General features: G+C 44.1%; 1 long non-coding RNA gene across 2 annotated transcripts; it reads right to left on the bottom strand.

Annotated features, from left to right (window-relative positions):
* Positions 1 to 671: 671 nt before the first annotated feature.
* Positions 672 to 5753, bottom strand: LOC128792111 (uncharacterized). 2 transcript variants are annotated; one of them, XR_008432313.1, is made up of 3 exons: positions 5254 to 5753; positions 4834 to 4994; positions 672 to 3329 (listed from the first exon to the last, which is right to left on the bottom strand). It is a non-coding gene; the product is annotated as an uncharacterized LOC128792111 (long non-coding RNA). The 2 variants fall into 2 exon arrangements; XR_008432314.1 differs by having other exon boundaries at positions 672 to 2336.
* Positions 5754 to 5965: the final 212 nt, after the last annotated feature.

Here is a 5965-nt window from a genome sequence, read left to right as displayed (position 1 = left end):
ATAAAGTTTTTTTTCCTTGGTTTTTTTTTTTTTTTCCCAGAGGTTTTTATATGCATCTCCCCCTAGCCACAGTAGCCAGCTAAGTTTTGAGTTTACTAACGCAAAATTGTGGGTGGGCAGGCACTGGAAGGGGCTGCCCAGTCCCCATCCCTGGAGGTGTTCAAGGAATGACTGGATGTGGCACTCAGGGCTCTGGTCTGGACGACAACGGCTCATTGGGCTGAGTGCACTGGTCTAGCTCTGGTGATCAGTCCCTGGTTGGACTGGATGATCCTGGAGGTCTTTTCTAACATGAATGAGTCTGTGATTCTAAAACCTCTTTAGGAAGCCACACTTCTGACCCACCCCAGGTGCATGGAAAGGGCTGAGGGGTGAGTCCCTTTACCAGGCTGGACTAAAATAATTTCAGCTCTTGTCAAAACAAAGTACTTTGCATTCCAGGCACAACAGGCATTAGAGCTCAGGGATGAGCACTCCATCCCAAAATCAGGACTGATTCCAGATACTGGTAATTTAAAAAGAAGGTTAAAAATGGCTATATCAAACGTGAAATTCAAAGTGAGAGAAAAAGATTCACCTTAAGATAAGGACAGAGCTATACCAGGCCAATTTTTAATGCACAGGAGGTGAAGATTTTATTAATATTTTGGTTAAGCATCAGAGCAAAACGGAACAGCTGAGAAAGAGTAAAATTAAAATCGCCTTCCTAATTAGGTTGGAATCAGAACACCTGGGAAGGGGATGTTTTGAAATGTTCACCTGGATGAAATCCAAACAGCCTAAGGGTATGGAATGAAACACGTTATCTCAATCAACACAATTTTTGATGACTGCAAGCCTGAAGTCGTATAGGGTTTTTTGCATAGGAGGTGGTTCCAAGTTAGGTAAGTGTTATCCAGCAGTATATGAAACCATTGGATCTGAGGAGTTCTGCAGATAGGCTTGTCTCACTCGGGTCCACCATGAACATTTTAACTGTCCAGATTCCGATGCTGTGCGTAAGTTCTTTATTTCACACTGATCTTGCACTGCCTTGTGCTGAGGAGGACTTCTAGGTAATTGGCAATTGGCAAAATATTCCAGCCCAAGGATAAGTAGAGCATCTAAATCATTGCAATGTAAATCTCCATGGGGCTGCAGAGACTTGTTTTGGAGCAGCTAACAAATCACCTGATATGAAAATATTGCACGCGCAGTGGGTGCAGCACACAGAAAAGGATGTAAGGTGGTTATCTGGTGATTCCTGCTGTGCTTTGCATTTGCTGGGGGCTTTTTCTCCACTCAGCATTGCTCACAGGCCTCCTTTTACTCATTTACATTCATTAGTGCTGCAGAGCAGGGAGCAAGGAGTCTTGGGCAAGGGGACCAGCATTCCTATTGCTCAAGTATAACAGAAATTATCTACACGTAAATATTTCCCCTCTTTCCCACCCTCTGGAAAGTCTATAAACATTTAAAATCCCCAGGAGCTAAGTTGCAACACTTCAGAATTATTTTGTGTGGAACAATCCATATTTGATTGATCTGGGCAGGAACTCCGGCCTTTCACTGGCGTCCAGCCAGTGGAAGTTCACAAGGTCTCTCTGGCCACATCCACACTTCTATTCCCAGCCACCCCACATGGGCCCGACCCCGGATGATCCCAGTTCAGGGAGTCCAGGAAAGAGGGTGGAGGAGTGTGTTTGTGGTGAGTGGAGCCACGGGGAGTTCTTTGCATGGAAACTCAGGCCCTTCCCACGGAAATCAAATCAAGAGGAAACACAGGTATTGCACAGAGTCAGGTGTTCTTCCCCCAGAACGGGACCCCTTACAGAGCTGCAGGCACAGAAAAGCTCCCTGGAACAGCAGGGAGCTGTGATTCCCACCAGCCCAGCCACTGGCTGCTGGCCTGGGCCCCACTGATGGCCTGCCCAAGGCTGTGACAGCCTTTGTGATGGTTGGAACCAGTCACACACAGGAACTACTGATGCCTCAAAGAAGCACCAGCCCAAAATTAGCTTCCCAGACAGAGCTCTGTGCTGGTGATATAAACCCTGCTATTTCCACCTAAACCTGGCCTCCAGCCCACTGGCCCTAGGTTGCTGGCAACTCTCTCCAAAACAATCCCCAGAAGAATGCCATCTGAAACGAAACTCCAAAATAACACACACCGCCAGAACACTGCAAAGCCCTCATTTACTTAATGAACAGAGGGGCAACCAGCACAGAGTTTCCACAACTGCTGGAAACCACTGAACAGACAAGCTGATTGTTTTCTGTTGGGCTTGTATGATTTATCTCCTCTACACCAGAGGTCAGGATGAGAAATGAATCCCAAAGTATAGTCAGGACCGCCTCTGGATAAACAGAAAAATAGTGGAAGAGAGACATGTCAATATTAAACCAAATTTACAACTGTTCCACAAAGAAACACCATCAAAATTCATGATATAGGATGAGTTGCGTGAAGGACAATAACAAGAACCATAAATTCACACACTTTACTTGTAAAAACAGTAATTAATCTTGCCATGAGTTAGTCCCTAACCCAAACACTTCAGTTCCTGGAACAAACACTCTTGTGTGAGAACACATCCCCTTGCAAATCATGGTTGGAGTTGATGAACTACAAGGTCTTTTCCAGCCCTAAGGATCCTGTGATCGCCAGTTCTGCTCTTTGCAAAGGGCTGTTTCTGCAGGCACACGGTGCACCTGGCTGGCTTCAGGTTCCCCAAGACATCCAAATGGCAATAATAAAGGGATGACGTTCCTGAAGAGGGATGACTGACACAGCTCCAGCACCGAAAAGAGACATGGGACGTCTTTCCTTGCAGATATAAATTCTCTGGGCCGTGGCTCTCAGCTCTTACAACCACTGCAGGGCTTGTAGAGCCCTAATTATTTTCTATTTCTGTAATTTTGATCATTATACATTTTCTCTAACTGCATATTCTAGGGAGAGGAGTCAAAGCCAGCGAGGCTTTATCTCCTGATGAGCATCTCCAGGGCACAGTTTTCCTCAGAGGCTGGATTTTAAGCCCAGTGAGCTGGCCAGGTTTTTATGCCATTGCATAATTGGTCGTCTCAAAAAGTAGAAAAGTATCTGAAGAATTTCCAGATGATTTGCTTTTGCTTAGAGTCATATGTCTTGGCAAGACAAAATATGATGTGATGTCTCCTTCCCAATAATCTAATTTCACTTTGAATAAAGCAGGAATTTCTCCAGTTTGTCTCTCCTGAGGTGTACATTGTCTTGATCTTGTTCTGACCTGAGTAGTTTAACTCACAGTATTTCTTCAGGTGCTTCCAATTCCGAGTGTTAAGTACAAATAATTTGAGTTTCTGGAGGTCTGTTATGGAAAAGGATCACGGGGCACAATTTTTATCTGGTCACTGAGTCCTTTTCCCTCACCAGTAACCAGCTCATTCAAAATAATTTCATCCCTTTTATTTCTTAATTTCTTCCTTTTTTTTTTTTTTTTTTTTTTTTTTTTTTCATTGTAAGGGTATGTTGGAAATGTGGCAAAGTGACAAGGCATTGGAAAACAGTCCTGATTTAATTCTGGAAGTGAAGATGAGTAGAGAGGAGCCTTGGGAGTTTGGGTAAGCTGCAGTGGGCAGAGCCTGCTCTAGGAGCCTCCCCACCCTGGTGCAAGCCAAAGCTGTAATTTGTGCGGGCACTGTCCATCCCAAGGGCTGCCACAGGAGCTGTGTCATGGAACATTCTTCCCTGGCTGACACCAGATGACTCCTCCAGCCTCCAGCTGGGAAGAGCTAGAGTCAGTTTTAAGGAACTCAGTGTCTCAGTATCAATATCTGAATCCCCTTTAGGCACCAGGGAAGAACCCAGGGGTACCTTGGTGGCACCTTCCTGTGGGCACCGATGGAAGGGTCACAACACAGAGCTGCAGAGTGGAGCTTCCCCCTCTCAAAGCACTGGATGGCATTGTTCTGGGGAGACCTTGGAGCCCCTTCCAGTGCCTCAAGGGGCTCCAGGAGAGCTGGAGGGGGACTTGGGACAAGGGAGGGAGGGACAGGACACAGGGAATGGCTCCCACTGCCAGGGGGCAGGGTTAGGTGGGATATTGGGAAGGAATTGTTCCCTCTGAGGGTGGGCAGGCCCTGGCACAGGGTGCCCAGAGAAGCTGTGGCTGTCCCTGGATCCCTGGAAGTGTCCCAGGCCAGACTGGACAGGGCTTGGAGCAACCTGGGCTGGTGGAAGGTGTCCCATGGCAGGGGGTGGAACTAGATGGACTTTAAGGTCCCTTTCAACCCAAACCATTCTGTGATTTTGTGATTCCATGAAACCATGAATTCACAGACAACTTTACAAAAGCCTGCAGAGCAGAGCTTACTTGGTGGAACAGCAGGTTTTGCACTGTTGTAAACTGATCTGGTAAATGCTCTTGTAGAAAAAAAAAAAAATCTTATTTGCAGAAATAATGTTTCCTTTCTTTAAATTCAATGAAAATGGGGTTAATGAATAAAGCTAAATAAACTTCAATACCCAAAGGCATGTTTTATGTAAGAAAGCATTACATTGAAATAATTTTCCACTCAGCAAAACCCACCTCAGTTTCCCTTATCCAGTTTAATGTCCATGTGCTTGAAGCAAAGGAAAATTCCACATGATTGTATTTGCACAACAAAAGAGCATGAGGCTGGATGACAGATTTCACTAAAATTAAGCAGGAAGTTGCCAAAAGAAAATTCAAGCATCTGCATTGAGGAGGGAAGTATTTGGAAATCTCTCTAAGGAGGGTTTTCTGTACAGGTTTCCCACAGACAGATAGTTTTTCAATATACAATGAAAGGCTAAATACTTACTAAAAATGGCACAGCAGAAGCAATTACCTTAATGTGAGTTGCAGCTGGTGACCAAAAGCAGATAAAATGTCAGCTGACGTTTCTTTATGTAAGGCAGTTACAAAATCTCGTGACGTATTTCAGATCTGCCCGTGATCAAATGTCCACATCGGAAACACATGGAGGCTGCGTGGGGAAAAACAGGGGCTCTGCAAAAAAAAAAAAAAAACAGGATCATGGGAGCGGGGAAGTTCACGGCTTAACTTTGGTAACAACTGCCAGTAACAATTGCCAATAAAGAAAACACCCTTTCCTTCAGTCAAGAAACGACAAAAAATATTTTCCATTTTAATAGATACAGCTTATATAGGAAAAAAAAAATCCCATAGATGAGTGTATCCAAACAAAGTCTCTGAAAAATTATTTGAAATTTAAAATAAAGTTAAAAAAAAATATACAAGTTTATACCAGAGTGTGGCTGCCAAAATCTTATGTTTATCCAATAGTTCATGTTTATGGTCTTCCCCTTTAAGTTCACCATAAAAAGGAATTTAAAGTCTTGTGACCTAAAAAGAAAATTAAAAAAATGGGACAGATTGTAGCTAGGATGAAATTTTCAGTCAGTCTCTGTCTCAAACTACCATATAGGATAAAAATGTTGTCCTTCATCCTCCATTCATCTACACTCCTTGGAAAAAGGTCATCCTAGAGAGCTTCGAGCTGGGTTTAAGTAATTTAGGGCTTGTTTGTCAGGAACTAGTCAGGCAGGACTGAAGTTGTGACTACCAAGAGTGCCAATTAGGAAAGGAATCGTCTAATACACTTCATCTGAACAAACAAAACACAGTTCTGAAAGCCATTTCTGCAGGGGCTTCATTCATTCCCTTTCATTTAAAATTATGAGGATTCAGTGTCTGGGCACCTCCCAAGGAAAGAGCTCAGCCTTGCTTTGGATCAGGTGGAGATCCACATTTAAGATGAGCAAAAGGGAGCAATTCTTGTGTTCTTTTCCACTCAAACTGATGTGTATCATGTCCCAGGCAGTGTGCAGATGCCCTGTAGTCATGATATCATACAGGTACCTGGCAAAGAATTTGCAAAGCAAACAGGCCTCGGAGAAACATGGGCACCACACAGCACTGTACAGGTATCTCATTTCACATCTCTTCTCTGCAGGTAA

Source organism: Vidua chalybeata, chromosome 9 (genome assembly GCF_026979565.1).
Source record: "Vidua chalybeata isolate OUT-0048 chromosome 9, bVidCha1 merged haplotype, whole genome shotgun sequence".
NCBI classification, from domain to species: domain Eukaryota; kingdom Metazoa; phylum Chordata; class Aves; order Passeriformes; family Viduidae; genus Vidua; species Vidua chalybeata.
The sequence above is the reverse complement of the archived record's forward strand: the minus strand, read 5'-3'. Positions and strand labels throughout refer to the sequence as shown.